Source organism: Coturnix japonica, chromosome Z (genome assembly GCF_054131305.1).
Source record: "Coturnix japonica strain WE chromosome Z, WE-NBRP24, whole genome shotgun sequence".
NCBI lineage: Eukaryota > Metazoa > Chordata > Aves > Galliformes > Phasianidae > Coturnix > Coturnix japonica.
The window spans coordinates 45,831,549-45,852,472 of NC_140702.1; the positions used below are offsets into that span (position 1 = coordinate 45,831,549).

The 20,924-nt window shown below is 35.5% G+C and overlaps 1 protein-coding gene across 47 annotated transcripts in view; it reads left to right on the plus strand.

The window, feature by feature from the left end:
- PTPRD (protein tyrosine phosphatase receptor type D) overlaps nt 1-20,924 on the plus strand; it is a 1,031,962-nt gene that overhangs the window by 433,352 nt on the left and 577,686 nt on the right. For 42 of the 47 annotated variants that reach the window (XM_085529953.1, XM_085529949.1, XM_085529980.1 and 39 more), the window contains one exon: nt 13,713-13,845. The exons of the other annotated variants lie outside the window; for them this stretch is intronic. The gene's annotated coding sequence lies outside the window, so the exon portion shown is untranslated. The remainder of the gene's footprint in view (nt 1-13,712; nt 13,846-20,924) is intronic. 47 annotated transcript variants of the gene reach the window in all.

Sequence of the window (20,924 nt, forward strand, 5' to 3'; positions counted from 1 at the left end):
TTTGAAATTCGTGGTTCAGGGTTTTTTTTCTTCTCTCTTTTCCATGCACAAAGACTTTTGAGAAAACCTATGTTAAATGTGATGTCATTTGAATGAAGTATGTTGAAATTTAGTATGTTGTTAAAAACAATTTAAATACAATATAATAAAGCTATTAAGATAAATAAACTTAACCAAAGTACCAAAATAGTCTCCTGTGCTTTAAGCTTGTTTCATTATATTAAATAAAGTCACATGCTTTTTCTATAACAGGAGACAATATGATTAGTGTACAATCAAAAACTCATGAGGAAACGTTATTTGCATAACACATATAGCTATCATGCACAGCATATATATGTGCAAAAACCAATGCTCCTAGATAATGTAAACCTAAACCCAGGAGAACAGTCTGACAGTTTTATTTTGTGATTCCACTGTTCATGTGAAAACAGTAGTTCAGAAAACAACACAGCAGATATGTTATGCTTTATTACATCAGTTTCTAAAAGCGAGTTAAAGCCTTTAAGCTTTAAGCTGTATATTTCAGAAGCTTATTGTGAAAGCCTAAACTCCAGAACTTTGTTGTATCAATTTTAATCACTTACAGATAATACTTTTCCCTGTTATCTGTGCATTTCATCACTTTGTTTCTGCCCCCTTTCTTTCATTTTTCTGTGAAACACTTTCTTGCATTTAAGCTCATGCTCACTGAGAAGTGGAGTACTGCTGTTACACCTGCTCCACTTTGCAGTTGCAGGGTCTTCTCTGCAGGCTCCTGTACACCTGCATGTGATTTTGAGTTGTCATTTGTAAGTCAATAACCCAGTTTTAATTCCAGATCTCCTAGATTTATTGTTTTCCAGAAGAGTGAGTAAAGGAACACATAACTTACTCAAATTCTTGTAAAAACCCACTAATCATGAAAATTCTTGTAGTAAGAAACGCAGTATTTTCAAAACTCTTATCTATGTGGATGTCTGCTTTTTGTAAGTTTATTAACATCTAATGGTTGCGGAAACGGTGTGTGTTTAAAATGCACTGAAGTCAGTAATGGATTCTAATGCCAATAATGTGTCACTTGATACAGAATTTGTGTTGAATTTCTACCTTATGATGCTATTAAAATAAATGGAAGTGTAAGTTTACATGTATCATAAATAATAAAGCTTTATTTTTGATGAAAAAAAAAGTATGGAAAACCAATAGTAGCTTGTAATGAGGGAAGTCAGCATTTTAAAGACAGTTTAAAGAACATTTTGTGTTTATGACAACTCGTCAATTGATAATTATAATAAATAAAAATTATGTGACTTAAGTTAAAAAACAAAACAAACAACAACAAAATATTGAAATGAAATTTTGTTTCAAAATATTGAAATTTTGTTATTGAAAGAAAAATACTTAGAACTTACTTCAGCATTTGTCAGAAACATGTCCATGTCATCTTTTGATACCAAACTTTTTTTTGTTTCTGAAAAAGAATAATAATTAAAGTAAGAAAGACTTTATTATTATCTTCCCATTCCTGTATTATATCAGAATGCAAGATATTACAATACAACACTACACAATTGGAACTGAGGCCAACAAATCAAACAAAATGACAGAGAGAGTGTCCAAACCGAAGGGCTTACTCTAAAGCTGCAGGCAAAACGTATGGCAGAGGTCCATGTGCTCCTCGGCAGTGAACAGAGAGGATCCTGACCTGCTTCAGTGGTCCAATGAACCAGAATGTTAACTCTTTTACTTCCAGTGCTTTACATGATGTTATGATATAGAATGCCAGCAACAAAAGAATCATAAAACCACGGTGGTGATATAGTGATATTTCATGAAAATTGAGGTTCTGGCATCAATTACATCAACTAATATTAATTTTCACTCAGAGTGGTGATGCACTGGCACAGGTTGCCCAGAGATGCTCATCCCTGGCGGCATTCAAGGCCAGGCTGGATGTGGCTCTGGGGAGTCTGGACTAGTCTGGCAACCCTGCCCACAGAAAGGGGACTAAGCTAGATGATCTCTGAGGTCCTTTTCAACACAGGCTATTCTATAGTTATATGAATTTTATAAATAACTCTTTTTTTTTTTTTTTTTTTTTTAATTGAGATCACCAGAGCACCATCAGTAGCTATACCATATATGTTGACAGAGATTAAGAAAATTGCTTGAATGTAATTCTTCATGCTTGATACAAGTCAAGAGATTTAGTTGTGTCTTTTAATAGCAGCAAGAAAAGTAATTTCTTCAATGACACTATATTCATTATCATTTTACATCTAATAAAAATAACAAGTTGAGCCATACTTTAGCATCAGTACTTCCAACTAGCACCAAATCGTAAAATTTGAAATTAACAGCTTTACTCCCCAAATTTCTGCTGATAGATTTTCCTGTTTCTTCAGTTTGTCTGGCTGTAGTCTGTTGATACAGACTAATCTTCGAAAAGACTTTTTTTATCATTACAAATTATATTTACCATATTTTCTATGTTACTTGATAACATACTCACAGCTAGTAAATCTCTTTTTTTTTTTTTCCATCAGATTTACTACCACTAAACTATCATTTAAAATAAAGTCAATTAGATCTGCAGTTTTAAAAATAAATATATAGAGAGACATGACAGATTTTTCTCATTTCTGCTGTTTTGTCTTCTATGTTACACAATGAATTTGGCAGCACATTTTTGCATAGTATTTTCAAGTTGTAATCTTTAATAACTCTCTCTCTCTCTCTCTCTCTCACACACACACACACACACAAAAAAAAAAAGAAAAAAAGAAAGAGAGAGAGAAAAGAAATTTAGGCATTACAAAAATTAAGCATAATCCCATATTATTTGTCTTGACATTCACTGAATACTCTTCCTTCATCCATTGTTTTTCTTTGAAAGGGTCTGTTTTCTTTTGAGATGCCATTAGGTAGGCTGAAATATTATCATTGGTAATCACTCTATTTTACTTACCAGGTAACACAAGTACATGTAATGTGTACTACACAGGGCACTGATTTAACTAAGTGGATGTGGCAGTCATGACAGGTGAATTTGACAGTACACTGTGCTCTCTCTTTGACCTGGTTTCAGCTAAGACAATATCTTAACTGATAACAATGTACAATATTTTCACTGTTTACCAGTGTTGATTGAGTGCCCAGGGCTGTGACTGTCTACACAGCAGAAAAGATCTGCTGCCATGATGGCACATTGATCTGCCTCACCCCCAGCTCAAGAATCATTCCTCTAGGCTCATCTCTGGTGAGCTCTGTTTTGTCCGCTTCCCCCATCATAGATAGTTTAAAGCTATTTCAATAAGCCCTGCTAGATCCTGAGCTGGGATTCATTGCCACCTTTGAGATAGGTAGGATCCATGCACAGACAACAAACCAAGGGTCAAGTAAACTGCCCCATAATCAAACAGCCCAAAGTTTCTACTTCAGCAACAACATCTGAGCTATTTGTTGTCTCACTCCAATTTACAGGAGGGAGGCAAGGTACTTTTGTCATGGTTTAAACGAAAATCTACCTGCGTCCGTGACAGGGGGGCGAGTTCAGCCCCAAAGGTGGGCCCCGCAGGGGCCCTAGGCTGAAAGGAAAACAGCGGCAACGATCTAAGGAGGCACACTTATTTACTAAACACTATATTGAAATACAAGATAACACAATATAATACAATATAATTGAAATTAAGCTAACAAATCAAGCAAAATAGGAGAGACAATGAGTCCCGAAACTGAGAGGCCTACTGTGACTCTAGGCAAAACGGCTGAAGGCTCCCACACGCTCTCCTGAATTCCAGAACTAGAAAGACGTCAGTCCAGCCTGGGAGTGAGATTATATAGTGTCCAGGTCCCGTGACTTATCTCTGACTGTGATGTTCTCTGGGATATGTAGTCGTCTTCTGTAAGTTTCACATTCAGTAAAATTAATCATGCTTTATATGATGTTATGATGTGGAATACTGATCGCAAAATTACAAAATTATTAAACCATGACATTCCACCCCTTATTCTACATCATTACATTATGCTTAATACACACACACACACACTCATATGTATAGTTGTGAGCAATAAGCAACCTTATTTTCTTAACAATTTATATCTATTCCACGTAAATCCCTAAGCTGAAAACAAGCTCCATAACCTAACACACTATTATTTATTAATTTTGAGAAAAATGGCAAAACTGCCAGAAAAAGGAAAACATGACAGCAGTGGAGGGGAAAGGCAGCGCTAGTAGGGCATCCCCCACATCAAGGTGCACTCATTCTTTCCCAGCCGACACAGCAGATTCCTTTTGAAATATACTTCTTTCCATGTGTGCTATACACATGCACAACCATGAAAATTATGCCCAGCGTAAGATTAAGAAGCAAACGTTCAAATGTTGTTCTGACCAGTTTATTACAAATAATAGTCAGCTGAGAAGATGGGGGAGAGCAGCGACTACTGAAAATTAGGGTGATGGGGATGGGAAAGTAGGCGATAGGAAAGGTAGAAAAAAGGGCAAGAATTGTGTAAGGCAGGGAATAGTCACCACCTGGATGCAGCAGCGTTTTGTCACACATTGTTTCATTGGTCTGAGGCAAAAAGGCACTGGGGAGAGCTGCAACAGAGTGGCAGGTCACAAGCAACAGACCAGTGCAGTGCAGAGCAGGCAGTGGAAGAAGCAGCAAGGTCTCATGGAGCAGGGTCTCGAGCAGCAATCCCAGGAGAGCCCATGGGCAACAGTATGGCAACAGTAGAGGAATCTGAAGCCAGATACCAATCTTGAAGTTCTTCAGCATGCAGGTATCTTCTTCAGCATGCAGTTGTCATGTAGTGAAGTTGTGGAGGGTCTCTTTTTCAGAGAATGTAGAATCACTCAGGTTGGAAAAGACCTGAAATGACATTTAGTCCAGCCATTACTTAACCATACTACCCTAGTTTTACAGAAATATTTACAGGATATTCTGAGCCTGAAGGGACCCAGAAGGATCATCAGGTCTAAGTCTTGGTCCCACAGGCAGCCACCCAGACCAGTCTGAGAACTTTGTCCAGGTGCTTCTTGAACTCTGGCAGCTCAGTACCTTTACCACAGCCCTGGGGAGTCTGTTCCAGTTCCTGACCACTTCAGCAGATCTCACTAAAGAACCTCTTCCTAATATCCAGCTTGTGCCTCCCCTGTCGCAGTTTCATGCTGCTTCTCAAGTTCCATCACTGATTTGTGTCTGTGCTTTTGTGGAATAATCCTTTGGGTTTTGCTGCTGACAGGGAAACATGGCAAAAAAGTCTTCAAATACTGCTGAAAATACAAAATACATTTAAGCTAATAATACTTTGTGTATACAGAAAACCATAAGCTGACCTTGGAACAGATTTAAGGTGAATCACCTCTGTGACCTGTGACTTTAGGGATGGACAGACAACCTGAGAAACCTGAAAAAAGTTAAGTTTCCCTGCTAATTTCCTATTTTCGGCTTTCTGGAAGCACAAGAGATTAAACCAGAGGAAACGTTCAGTTATATGATGCATTTCCACACAAAGTGCTTGTTTTTTGATGGGATTTTAGGTTTTTCAGCTTGGCTCTTCCTTATCTACCAAATACATAAAGCTGAATCTATATCAGTGTGCAGACATGTCTTAAAGGTTTCTTAATGATCTCCTTCAACTCCAGGTGGATGAATACTATGTTTCATTAACTTGTTTTTATTAGATTGATATAAACACAGGGCTCCTTTTCCATGCTATTTCTGATCCAATTAGTGTTGGTGAAAAATAACCCTAACAAAGTGTAAATAAAGATTGTTATAAATATTGTTTACAGTTTTACTCTGGTATTTCCTATTGTTCATATCCAACAACCATCTTTAACTAAACCTATGCTTTTTCCTGTATTTCTGTCATGGCAGTTTTTCTCCTTTGGGACAGATAAGCTTGTTTTCTCAAATGAAAAACAAAGTCTGAGGAACTATTTATGTAAAAAATAGATCATGATTAAGTTATGCCATGCATTCCTCCTATAGCTCTTCAACAAAGGCAATATAGTCATTAGTAGAGGAAATAGAAATAGCACTGATAACAAGTGACTTTGAGTTATGTTCTTTCTCCATTTGTTCAGTCTTTTATGATCAATTTTTAATAGTCATAGGCAGTTCTATTTCACTTTGAAAAAAATAATACATTGGTGGTGTAATGCTGAGTCTCAACAAGTACCTTGCAGGAGTAGAAACTGCTTCCTTATTTGGTTTTAACCCAGCTTGCTTATTTAAACAGAAAATAAATACTCAAAAACATACCATGTGAGTACAGGAGTGAAGGCATGCCTTTTGCTAGATTAAATGCCATTGAAGGCAATTCAGTGGTGAGGCAACACAATAACTCAGTTTACTAAGTACAGGTCTGACTCTGTTATACCTGACATGCCACAAAACTGCTGTTATTAAACAGGGAAAAAATGATGGTACAGAATCTGGCATGATGCCTTGTGCACGAAGAATGCTGAATAAAATAGGGAAAGCATGGGTTAAAAGATGATAGAACAACCCTTCCAGTCTAGTAACAACTAAGAAATTATATTTTCCAGAGACCACGAGGACGATGCTGATTTATCTGAACCATAACACAATACACCTATATGTATTGTGAGTGGTAGATTGTATCTTTGCAGTGGAAATTTCCAGTATTTCTGTATGTAGCATTGGATAAGATTCCTTTCACAAAGAAAGTTTATGAACAGTGTAAATTAGAAAGTGGGGCGTTCTGGCCTAGGTAAAATTGGCATGGACACCAGGCAAGGTAATTATGTAGGGTAGGGGAGTCTGGTACAGAACAGAACTAGTGTGCAGACTGTTGAAAATATTGCCCTCCTATAACTGTAAAAAAGTACAGAACATTCCAAAAGACAATAGGTTGCTAACAGACACTGAATGGAATTATAACATAGCTATGGAATTATAACAAAACTATGGAAGTGTATCGTAGCAAAAACATCAGAAGTGACAGGAAAGATTTCAAAAACAACTATTTCATAGAATAGATGAATGGCTAGTCAGGAAGACACCATTCCTCTGTACATTTTTTTTCTGAGACATTCATTCACATTTTTGCAGTAATTTATTAAGACTACATGTACATTTATTTTCTTAATATTTATGTATTTTCTTCAGTTAGATAATTGTAAGTATGCATTCATGATCATTCTGGTTTCTAAGCAGTTAGAGAGATAATGGGTCGGTGCTTTGTAGAGTTGACTAATGCTGTGGATGAAAACAGAATGTGCGTCAAACTCCAGTAGATGAAAACATCAACATTAGACTTTGCCATGTCCCACTTCCTCTGGTAGTTATTCTGTGTGTTTTGATTGACTGACAGCATGCAAAATGACCTCCAGATAAAAAAAAAAAAATATTTAAAAATAAAACAAACAACAGGATGTAATTCAGTGCAATTTGCCATATGCAACTAAATTTCTTTTGGTTCTTATATGTTTCCAAATTCTCTGCAGTGTTAATGACATTATCTAAGTGCATTCAATCACAGAATACTCTCTTGCATGTTTTCTCTACCTGTCTTGTGGAAGTCCTAGTGGGACAACAGTATTATTTTTCTCCTCAGAGAGGAAAAGATTGAGGAATTGTGTTTACATGTGTGTATGCCTTCCTATCTCTGAAATAAGAACTGAAATATATCATTTCAGAAGTAAAAATTCAACTAGAAATAGCTTGTTTGTTATAAAAACAATTTATTTCTGATCACAGCTTTGCTTTTCCTGTACTGCTCTGTTTGGTGGCTTAACTAAAGAATTTTCTGAAGAGAAATAAACAGGGTGGGAGGGGGACTTTGGTGGGGTAGAGCAAGATTACAGATGATGGAAAATGAGGGGAATTGTTGATACATCAGCGAGTCATGCTGCCACCCAGATGGACCTTTACAGTCTGGAGAAGCTGGCTGGCGTGAACTTCATGAGGTCCACTGATGGGAAGTGAGGGGAGGAATAATCTTGTGCAACAGTACATGATTGAAAGCAGCCTAGAAGAAAAGGACCTAGAAGTTCTGGTAGACAAGAAGTTGAACATAGCTTAGCAATGGGCCCTTGCTGCTAAGAAGGCTAAACTTACTTTTGGCTGAACCAGGCAAAATATTGCCAGCAGGTCAAGAGAGGGGATCATTCCCCTACACTCAGCTTTGGTGATGCCATATCTAGAAGACTGTGCCTACAATTGGCCTTCCAAATATGAGACATGGACATACTGGGAAGAGTCCAGTGGAAGACCACCAAGGCCATCAAATGACTGAAGCCTCTACTGTGAGGAGAGGCTGAAAGAACTAGGGCTTCTTCAGCTTGGAGAAAAAAGGGCTCAGTGGGGTTCTTGTCTAAAGACTGAAAGGATGCTTCAAGGAGGAGCAAAACAGGCTCTTTTCAGGAGTGCCCAGTACCAGGGCAAGAGGCAGCGGGCACAAACTAGAACACAGGAAGTTCCATTTGGACACCAGGCAGCACTTCTGTTCTGTGTGCATGACAAATTACTCAAAGAGTTTGCTCAGAGAGGTTGGGAGTCTCTGTCCTTGGAGGTTTTCTAAAGCTATCTGAACATAGTCATGAGCATCCTGCTATAGCTGTCCCTCTCTATGCAAAGGCTCTGGAATGTGTCACTTCTTGATATCTCTGCCAACATCAACCCTTCTCTTGTTCTGTGTATATATAGTGATTTTGCACCAGGGGTTTCCTAGACTTATTAAAATAATGATAATCAAATCATAGCATGTAAAATGATAATAATAATAAATACAATTTGCTTATGCAAATTAGCTGGTGTTAAATTTTCTTTTTCTGAATGAAGGCAACATATGCCAGAATGTATTCAGATCCTATCACTTCAGGTTCTGTTCTAATGAAAGACAGTTTTTTATATTAGTTCTTCATTTTTTTTAATAGTATTTCTGGGCACTGTGTGAGAAAATACATACTTTAACCTAGTGGTACTTCACAGAACAGTTCCTACCGAATGTATAAAATTTATCTATTATATATATGTATGTATTTTAGTTAGGCATACTGGATTTTTCAGAGAATTTTTTAAGGAGTTATTCATGTGCTAATTTGAACTGTGCACCATAATACTATTTTCCCTTTATTTTTTGAAATGAAAATGGACAATCCATCTGAATTAGCTCTTGAAATCTGATCAAATGTTCCAGATGTTCTAGTGTGAACACTACAGTTTGTCTGTGATCCATGTCAAAAATGCAGCTGTCAACACTAAAGAACACCTGCCACCAGTTTGCTCTCAGCAAACAGTTTTTCAGTTTTATTAGGGAGTGCAGTAAACTGCCAGAACAAAGCTTTGGTCTCATGTTGAAACCTACAACACATTCCAAATTCACGATGGGAAAATAAATAAGTTTAAGGAAGTTTACATGGAAATTACCTTGAATATTCTAAATTACATACAACAGTGTTTGCTTCTAAGTAATTTTGTGAATTCAGAATGTGGTTCCATGGAAGAACACAAGCTATTAAGAACTCTGCAGTTCACTTCTGGACTGTTGAGATTGTATGTGTAGAGCGTGTAATTGAGAAAGGAGTATGACTCACACCACCTTCAAATAATTAATTTTCCACTTTGCTACTAGGAAGAAAAAAATCACAGGTCATTATCATTTCATTTAGTCTGTGTATTTGTATTGGATTTAGAATAAAGCCAGACTGACGTTTTGAAGAGAAATGTATTTACATATGACAAAATGCATTCAACAAATCTGTTTACTTTCCAAATATTCTTTCACTGTCTGTATCACATGTAAACCACGGCTTCTGGTGCGAGGCTTTCATCTTATTCCCTCTATGAGAATGTGGTCAGTAAATCATATGACAACATTTTGTTATTTGATATTCTGAGATGAAGATGAGGTATAGCAGGTTTCATACAGGATCACAAATTCTAAGGCTGAACTACATTCACCTAACTGAATTATTATGTCTTTATCTGCTCTATCACCTTTTTGGAGGTTTATGTTTTTGTACTGCATTTATCACTGATGTAAGGCTGTACAATCAGCCAGATAGCTATTGCTTTTATCATCTCATGTTCTAAAAAAAGTTTGTTTGTTTTCTGTTTTTTTGTGTTTGTTTTTTTAAATTATTATTTGTTTGTTTGTTTATTGGCCTTCTCATTTTAGATTTTTTTTTTTAATGTGAAATATCTATTAGAAGCATGTGATATGCATTTGAGATCATATAGTTGAGATCATATTTCTAAAACAGAACTTTGTAGTTGAATCTTTGTGTGGGAGCACAAAAGCCCTCAGTTCTTTTCTATTCATCTTCTGTTTAGGTGCCTATTATATTACTCATTGGATTTTCCCATTTTAGTTTTCAAGTGGCTTACCACAGAGATTATTAATTATGTAAATAAAATTGTCTCTATTTGTATATGAATAGAAGTACACACTGAAAATACACTAACTGGTAAAACTCCTGGAATTTTAATGTGGACAGAGCCTGCTAACTTTCCCCCTGAGACATCAGCAAAAATCTTTATGTATTTTTGGATATCCGGAAACTCATTAATTAGTAGTAATATTAGTAGTTAAAATAACAGACAGCAGTAGAAATGGTGGACAGCTTAATTTGCTTAATTGCAACTTTTTATGAAAAATTACTAGTCAAGGAAAAAAAAAAAACCATTAAACAGCCTTGTGTTTTACTAAAACCAGAAAACTTGTCAATTATTCAACCTTTCAGCACAGAAGATTAATTTCAGCTTTTCTATTAATACAGTTTGGTGAGAAAATGTTAACAGTATTAAATTTATATATTAATAAACTTATTCTAAATTTGGATAAAATGCAAAAAAATGATAAGTAATGAAAATAATATCCAAATTGATAAGAAAAAACTGCTTTAACGGACGCTTTTACTTAAGTTTGCTTTCAGCTGTTATTTGTCCTTAGTTAACTGCAGATAATCTTACAGACCAATAATAATCAAGAATGGAATAGTAAAAAGAAGTGGGTAGAAATAAGGAAGAAAGAAATAATTTGAATAGAAGCCACAGATTTTGTTTCCAGAATTTTTGAAGGATTTTTTCCTTTCCTTTCCTTTCCTTTCCTTTCCTTTCCTTTCCTTTCCTTTCCTTTCCTTTCCTTTCCTTTCCTTTCCTTTCCTTTCCTTTCCTTTCCTTTCCTTTCCTTTCCTTTCCTTTCCTTTCCTTTCCTTTCCTTTCCTTTCCTTTCCTTTCCTTTCCTTTCCTTTCCTTTCCTTTCCTTTCCTTTCCTTTCCTTTCCTTTCCTTTCCTTTCCTTTCCTTTCCTTTCCTTTCCTTTCCTTTCCTTTCCTTTCCTTTCCTTTCCTTTCCTTTCCTTTCCTTTCCTTTCCTCTTCTTTTCTTTTCTTTTCTTTCCTTTTCTTTTTTTGCCATCTTTACTTCCTTCTTTATTTTTTCACTTCTTCCATTCCTTACTTTTCTTTTTTTCTTTCTCTGTTTCCTTCTTTCTCTTTTAATTATTCCATCTATAGAATGATTCCTAGCTATGTTAATTTGAACATAATAATAATAATTATAATCATAATAAACTAATAATAAACTAATAATAAAATAATAATAAACTACTACTACTACTACTACTACTACTACTACTAATAATAATAATAATAATAATAATAATAATGGAATATTGGAAGGTTCAAACTCCACTGCCATACCACCAATTTCCTCCTCTGCTATCATGGGTCAACATAATAAAACAAAAGGTGTTACTTTCAGCTCAGCTTCACAATAATGAGAAAATATCCTATGAATAAATCAAATTGAGAAAAAGGGTCTACTTAAGTCATCTGGAAAACTGCCATTTATCATGATATTTACCAAGAGAAGAATCACAATTATTTATATGAAGGTGGTCCTCCATCTGATCGTTCAAATTTTTCACAAAAATGTCACCCTCTTGGATCAGAGAAGCCACAGTAGAATATGGAATCCAGACAGCTTCTGAGATACAATTCACAAATGAAGCATTTCATAGATAACATCAGATTAAATAAACCTCTGCATATCTGAAAACATGCAGACTAACATAATGTAGTTAGAACAAGAGATTATGTCGATCTAAGACTTTTATGAGAATGAATTACTTAGGTTCTACAATTCAGTGTGATCTAGACACAATACCAGCTTAGTTGGTTTGTGGAAAGTAAAAAGAATTTAATGCAGTTTTTCACTAGCACAAAATAGCTACAGACACTCTTACAGTGCTGGAGTTCCTCATTACTTGTGCAGCATAAATTAAAAACTTTGTGGACAGGGTACATAAGTGTAGCCTGGGGATAGTGAGCATGCAGCCGTGTGGAACTTGGCTGGCTGCCAGGGTTAAACCATAGCAGTGTGGTAAAACCACAAATGAGCTAATGGATCAACACATTTTCTGCTGTTTATACACTTAAGTAAACTTACTGTGTGTTGGAATATACAACCATATTCTTGAATCACAGAATTATCACAGAATTATAAAGGTTGGAAAAGGCCTAGAAGATCATCCAGTCCAACCATCACCAATACTTCCCAGCTAAATCATATCCCTCAACACAACATCCAAACGTTTCTTGAACACTCCCATGGTCGGTGACTCCACCACCTCCCTGGGCAGTGCATTCCAATGCCTGACCACCCTTTCCGAGGGTATTTCCTAATGTCCAGCCTGAATCTGCCCTGGCACAGCTTAAAACCATTGCCTCTAGTTCTATCACTGTCTACATGAGAGAAAAGGCCAACCCCCAACTCACTACAACCTCCCTTCAGGAAGTTATAGAGAGCTTGAGTATTGCAAAGGGTTTCCTCTTGTCAGAATACACAGGATCTGAGGAATTGGGTCTTATTTCAACAGGAACTTGCAGTTCTCTCTTTTCTCTAATATTCTGTGCACTTCAGGATATTTTTCTTTTGTCCTTTTTTCAACTCCTATAAAATAATTAAATAGATGTATTAGGGTTTGGAAGGGACCTCTGGACACAGTCTCCCAGATGTGGGCCTCATTAGGATAAAGTAGAGTGGGAGGAAGGATTATCTCCTGCTGGCCATGGCCTTCTTGAGTCACCCCTGAATACTGTTAGCGTTTGTGGCCACAAAGACTTGCCAGCCTGTTATCCACAAGGACTCCAAAGTCCTTCCCCTCTGAGCTCATTTCAGTCAGATCAGTCCAAAGCTTGTATCAGTGCATGCAGTTACTCCTCATACGCAGAACTCACACTTGCTTATGCTGAATTTCATCAAGTTGCTCTCTGCCCAACTCACTAGTCCATTGTCATCTTGCTGAATGGCATCACAGCCTTCTGATGTATCATCCACTTCTCCCAGATTTGTATTGTCAGCTGAGGTTGGACTCTATCCCTTCACACAGATTGTTCATGAAGATATTGAACAAGACCATACCCCTGGAATGCACTGCTACTTACAGCTCCAACTAGACTTTGCACTGTTGATCCGCGTTGACCGCCATCTGAGCTCTACCAGTCGTCCAGTTCTGAAGTTACCTCACAGTCCACTCATTTATCCCACACGTCCTTAATTTCATTACAAGAATGTTATGAATGCCTTATCAAAGTCTAGGTAGACAATCTCCACTGCTGTCTCCCCATCTATCCAGCCAGTGATGACATCATAGATGGCTACCAGATTGATTGAGCATGATTTCACCTTGGTGAATCCATGCTGACAACTCCAAATAACCTTTCTCTTCAAATTGCTTGCAGATGACATGAAGAACAAGTTGTTCCATCACCTTCCCAGGAATGGAGGTGAGGCTGACTGGCCTATAGTTGCCTGGATCTTCCTTCTTGTACTTTTTGAAGACTGGGGTGACACTGACTATCCTCCAGCCTTCAGGTACCTCTCCCATTCTCCAAGATAATAAGAGAGCAGCTTGGGAATCACTTCTGCTATCTCTCTCAACATTTGTGGGAATCTGTTTAGTCCCATTGATTTGTGGGCATCAATTTTGTGTAAAAAATCTTAGACCTTACTGATGTATCTGTTGTTAACCTGATGCTTTTAAAATGTCTTCTTAGTTTATCCTATTATTTACACATTCATATGTGTTTAAATGCATTAAGAAAAAAAAAAAAGTTAGTAACTATATAATAAAAACCTCAGAAACATCCAAGCACTGCTAAACAAAGATCTACTTTCTTCTCATGTTAGAGAAATAATAATTACATCTTGAGGAGAAAAGAAAAAGAGAATCTCTGTAGAAACAAGGAAAATGCTGTATAAAAAATGTTTGTGAAAGATTTTGCATATATCCATGGTTTTATCTTCTACATAGACCTAAACAAACAACATTATATTATGTCATGTATGTAAAACAATAGCTAATACAAATTTACTCTCAGAGAGCAATTTAAAATCTATTTATCAAAACTTAAACAGCTGATGGTTCTGAGCCATGCATCGAGCGTTTGCCTGATAAACCTTCCCAGAGATGTTACACACAATAAAAATATTACTCAAAATTTACAGTGTCTACTTAGTTCTCTATGTAAAAATTATGTCCAAAAATTTGGAGGAAAGTAGTTCATTAATTAAATATTATTTTTTTCTTGTCTCTAAGACTGATGAATTTACATATCCAAACAGAATTTCACAAAAAAGTGTAATACTGAGATTAGCATAGGACATTGGAAACACAGTTCTAAGTAATTCATAACTTAATAACTGCATCATTTTATATATAAATATATATACTAAAATTAAATGTAAGTACAAATATTTTCACAGGGAAAATAAATGCAGTGAATTTTATGTTACTGTACTTTTATAGCTATTGCAAGAGCTGAATATATGTTACGTAAGGTAAAATCTGGTAGGCGCAAATTTACATAAATAAATAGTTCCTCTTTATTTGCCTCTAAATAATACATATTTGGGGGGAAAAAAAAATGTTTTGTCTTTTAGGAAGCATTGGTACTAAATAATATTGCATAATAATAAACTTGAAAGTAATCTCACTTTTACTCCATTACAATCACTTAAATTAAAAAATATTATCTGGTTCCATCAACTGTTAATTCTAAATTTATATTTATCTCCATAAATTTGTTTGGATAAAGGACATATGTTATAGCTGTTATTCATCCAAATCTTGATCAATCAAGTAGTGACAGACTGAGTCATGTGAATTCATAGAGGATGGTATTTGACACATATTCAATCCAGTGAAGCAGCTTTCTAAAGAAAAATGTGTTGATGGAAACCAAGAGAAGTATAAAGTACTTGGGGAAAGAAATAATAAATAAATAAATAAAGGAAAATCATCACTTGTACTTAATAGCTGTCCAAGGGACAAAGTGCCAGAAAATTGCTGTCTGCCTAAAGGAAAATGTTATTTCTAAATATTTGAACAGTTCTATATGGATATTGCTGTGAATGTTTTCCAAAACTGCAATATTAATCTTTCATCCTCTGATATACAGTTAACTATTCTTTTAAAAATATTGATCTAAAAACAAAAACAAAAACCTAACACTGTACAGAAATTTAGCAAAACATCAGTGAATTTTTTTTTAAAATTATAAATTGATTACTTGCTGTGTATCCTTAAAAGCGTATGCTACTGTATCATACCTGTTCTTGCTACTGAAAGTACCGAATGCTTTAATATTTCCCTTAAACATTTTTAGTACATCACTTAATAAATGATTATAGATCTGAGCATTACAAGGAATAATGGATTTTATTAATTAATTAATTAATTAATTAATTAATTTTTTAGTCTAAGTATATTAATATCTGTGTAGCTTACTTCAGGGAATTCTATTTTGAAAGTAAACCAGTCAGTCTCCTACAAACCATTTCCAGAATGTGCAAACACGTTCCATGCAATTTTTCCCTGGCAAAAAAAAAACACCTTAACATTTAGTAGTGTGAAAAATATTCTGTGTTCTACACTTTTTCATTAATTGTCGGTTTCCTGCCTGCAACCTAGAAATGCATCAGCATATACCAAACGTTTTTTCCAGCCATAGGAAAGTTTTAATTGAAAACAAGAGTTCTGGATTTGAACACGGCTTCAGCAGATTATCAATTAAATTAGAAGGGGCTTTTCATTTAAGTTCCTGTGTTGATATGTCACTATGCCCTGTCACTTTGAAAAGTGATAGTGCTTTGTTATCAGTGCAGAGTGCAGGCAGCCTCCTGATCTAGAGGTAAACTAAAATAGGCTGCCAATGTGATGAAAGCACTGTGCATATGTTGCATTCTCCTCCAGCTGGAGATGTGGAGGAACAGCGCCGACACACTGTTTTTTCAGACAAGCAGGTTGATCATATCCCAGTGCCTGGTCATATCCCAGTGCCTGAAAAAAATATAAATAAATAAATAAATAAATAAACAAACAAACTTAAAAAATTCATTACAGTTCAGTTCAAGGAATAGATTCAGAGTCTGCAGTAGCATTTCACTTTAACAAATGATTCCTTTTATGTTTGCTTATCATCTCTTTTGGCAGGACAAAGCTTTGTGGGATTAGTCATTATTGGGAGCTCAGTATGCACAGGAGTTACTAGATTTGAGGGATATATTTCAGTTCTTATTTCAGAGATAGGAAGGCATACACACATGTAAACACGCTTCTTCAATCTTTTCCACTCTTTCTGAGGAAAAAAACGAAAAAAGGTATACTGTTGTCCCACTAGGACTTCCACAAGACAGCTACCTGCAAGTAACATGCAACAAATTATATTGGCAGTGAATGCACGTAATTTCAGTAACACTGCAAAGGATCTGGAAATATATAAGAACCAAAAGAAACTTAGTTGCCTGTGGCGAATTGCACTGAATTACATCCTGTTTTGTTGCTGTTGTTTGTTTGCTTGTTTGTTTGTTTGTTTGTTTTTAAGTATTTTTCTATCTGGAAGTCATTTTGCATGCTGTCAGTCAATCAGAACACACAGAATAACTATTAAGGAAGTGGGATGTAGTAATACTGCAATACTACAATACAATGAAAAACAGAATAAGGCACCGTGACAAGGCTAGCAGGAAATATACATCTGCAGCAGACCAGTAACAATTTTATACCTTGTTTGCTTTCTTACTAATTGAAAAAGTGACCATAAGAGGGACTATAATTGAAATTCTTGTACTTTCTTGGAGCTGATGGAAGAGTCAAAAGTCAAAATAATAATAGCTTGTTTCTTTTGGTGGTAAGGAGATATTTTTTTTTGCTATTCCCTTTACATTTGTAATGCTTTTTCTCTGTACTTGACATTTCTGCACAATCCATTTAGCAATATTTTAAAAATGGGATTTATAGTTGAAGTACTTTCCAGCTCTGTCATGAACAACGCATACTATATTAAATGCCTGTCTATCAGAATTTCTGAGTTATACAACTAGTTCTTGTAAACACAAACTTTAATTCATTTTTTACCTAAGTCACTGTTTTATTTAAGTTTTTCTGACCACACATGAATATCAAGCTAAAGTAAAAGATATTTCATTGGATATCTCCACACTTGCTTTGTCCCGATTATTTCTTACAGAATATGTGGAGCTACCTAGAAGAACTTCAGAGTGGTCAACTTGCTATATATATGGGGACTGTCTACTCCAACATCTTGATCATGCAGGATCAGTTGCAGCAGGTTGTTAAGGATGTGTCCAGACAGATTAGAATGCTTTCAGGAATGGAATTTCACAACCTTTCTGAGCAACCCATTACAGGGTATTACACTACCACCACATTAATAAAACTTGTGCTCTCATATTATCTGAATTTCCTCTATTTTGTTAGTGTCCATTGCCTCTTGTCCTCTGATTGGATATCGCTAGGAAATTTCTGGCCCCACTTTCTTTACTACTCATCATATATACATATTTATATGCATGAATAAGTTGTTCCATGAGACATTTCTAGGGTAAACACTGCCAGTTCTAGACCTCTTCTCAATAACAAATACTCTAGACCATTCATCATTTTTATGGGCCTTTACTGGGCTCATTCCAGTAGATTCATGAATCTCTTGTACTGAGCAGCACATTATTGGACATGGCACCCACATGTGTCTCACCAGTACCAGGTAAGGAGAAAGGTTCACCTCATTTGGTTTTCTGTTAATAATCTCTGTTAGTATATCTAGAATGCTGTTAGCATTCCATGCATTGAAAGGTGCATTGATGGCTTATGTGAACCAGGTCCTTTTCTGTCAAATTCTTTTCTAGCAATTTGCACTGCAGCTGTGTGCATATATTTCCTCCCCATTGGAAGCTTAGCATTTCACTTTGTTGTACTCAGTGAGATTCCTGTTGGACATTTCTCTATCCTGGAAAATTATCCCTGCACACTGGGGTTGATGAACATATCTGGTGTACTCCTTTCCTTCCACTGTAGTAGCTGCTGAAAATATGTACATTGTTCAAGTAATTAATAAAGTTGTTCATAATTTGTGGACCCAGATAGGTAATATTGACCCCTGTGGGGGTCAGAGTAGCTGACCTTCAATAAGACCACGTGAATTTTCATCATTCCTTACAGTATTGTAATTCACTGGTTTTCAGTCCAACTCATTGTTCATTCTTCTTTTTGTCTATGAGAATATTGTGGGAGTTAGTGTCAAAAGCTTTTCTAAATTCAAGACAAACAATATTCATTTGTCCATCACTCTCTAGTATCCTCACAATAGAAGGCTATGAAGTTTGTTAAGTATGATTCCATATGCTTCCCATAGTCACCACAGCAACTCTAAGATTAACTCAAAGTAGTCTTGCAATTAAATGAACCAGCTCTTCAGCAGTGGTGGGTGCAGTTCATCAGGTCCCAGGAATTTAGGTAAATCTAGTTTCTTTAAATGAATCCTATTCTTGTCCTTTCTCCTCTGCTGAGAGTGTAGATCTTTTACTTAAAGACTTTTCTTCTCATCTCAAGGGCTTAATCTTAAATATCAAAATATGAAAGTCTTTCTCTCAGTCTTTTCAGTGTCCTTTGTCACCAGGTTCCTTGTCTCATTAAGCATTGGGCCCACATTTTCCTTTGTCTTTCTTTTTCTTCTGATGTACCTGTAGAAACAATTGTATTGGCTACCATATTCCTTACCTGTTGCCCTCCAAGAGAGCTTTGACTGCTCTAATCCCATTTCTGCATGTTTGGAAAGTGTGTCTATGTTCTTCCTGTGTTGTCTGTTCTTCAGTATGTTGCACTTTCTAGCATAGTTTTCTTACAATCTCCATGTGCATTTATTGAAGATTACGTCTTTTGTAAGAGTGACATTTTGTCAGAAGATGAGGAGAAAAAGATCATAGAAAACAGCATCATGCATGTGAAATGTTTAAGATCCAGTAAATGGAGAATCAGCAAAAACCATAGCAGTGTCCTCTGAGACATGGAAAATAAACACATAAGCTGCTAAGTTGGTGGATGGCAAGTGAAATTTCCTATGCAAAATGCATTTCATGGAAATTTTCAGTTCAGAAAGTCACTGTAAACCAGTAGTGTAGAAAGAGAGTATAAAGGAAAAGGCCAATGCTGATATTACCAAGCAGATAGAGCAGATTTGTTTCTAAATCTAAATCCTTATTTTTACTTACTTACTTTTACTTATTTTGTTTATAAGGTTTATATTCTAATTAAAAGATAATTATAGAAACAGAATATCCTTTTAGTAGATTTTTCTGTATGAAAATACATAGCTCTCCTTCAAACCCCTGCTCATCAGGTTTCTGCAATTCTTTCAGTTTCATCAGATCTTAACGCTTCACTGAGTTTGCTGATTCTCAACAGAAGCTGCAAAGTGAAAAGATGAACTATATACACTATGTTTTGTTTATTCCATGGTTTCCTTTTCTCTATAAGACTTAGATGTTGTGAAATGACTGTTCTATTTCAAGGAAATATGTTATTTAGCATTTCCAAACTGGATCATAAGCAAAATATATTATTTTTTTCTTCCATGTTCATTTGAGATAAATACAGTTTAAAAGAATATGTTGTTTTGTTTTCATTTATTTATGTGATTACATTTAATCTTTTAGGATTTATCGTATTGTGTAGCCGGTAGGTTTTGTATCTGAAAGCATGCAACAATAAAACTAATAACAATAAATTAGGTTAGTGAAATTATTTAGCAGTTACTGTGTAAATAATAATAATAATAATAAATTAACAAACACTTCCAGATAATGCTGATTAAAATGAGATAAAGTTCTGAATTCAGTTCTATTTTTTAGGTATTGCACTTTTCTTCAAGTGTTTAATATGAGACTTCATTTTGACCACGGAAGGAAAAATCCCTTGTCTGCACTGAAATTAGAGAATTTTTTATTTTTACTTTTTTTTCCCTCGGTATTTACAAAAGGCTGATAATTCAAAATATCTTCCAGACTGTTGAAAATGTGGCACAATCTTCAGTTTTCACAGTAGAAAAAAAAGAAATAATTGCTCCACAGCTTACAGTGCAGATCCCAGAATCCTCAATTCTGGATAGGTGTACCTTAAAGATACATTCACTTTTTTAAACAAAATTTTTTATTGAGTTCTCCATTCATCAGTTAATGGCATTGAAGCCCATCTTGCTGCACCATATATAGCTATGTATAACTTTCACCATACTAGAACTATAAATTTGACTTGTGGTGGAAAGGATGGGGAAAAAAATAAAGGTTTATTAGTTTTTGAGTTATACTGAAATGCTGTCTTACTGCTCCCAAAAACTCAAATTGTAACAGCACTGAAAAGCATAAAGTGGATATCAACAGCTGCTTGCTGACCTAATAGCATAAAAAACAGATGCTCCTATATCTATCAAACAGCAATGAATAAACAACTGAAAACTCATGTAAAGCAATAGATATACTTGCTCATATTGTGTTCCAGACAAAAGAAATATTCTATATCTACTCTACTTTTTTTTTTTTTCCTAGAGTTTATTCATAACAATAATTGACTATTTTTGTTGCAAGTCTTCATTTTG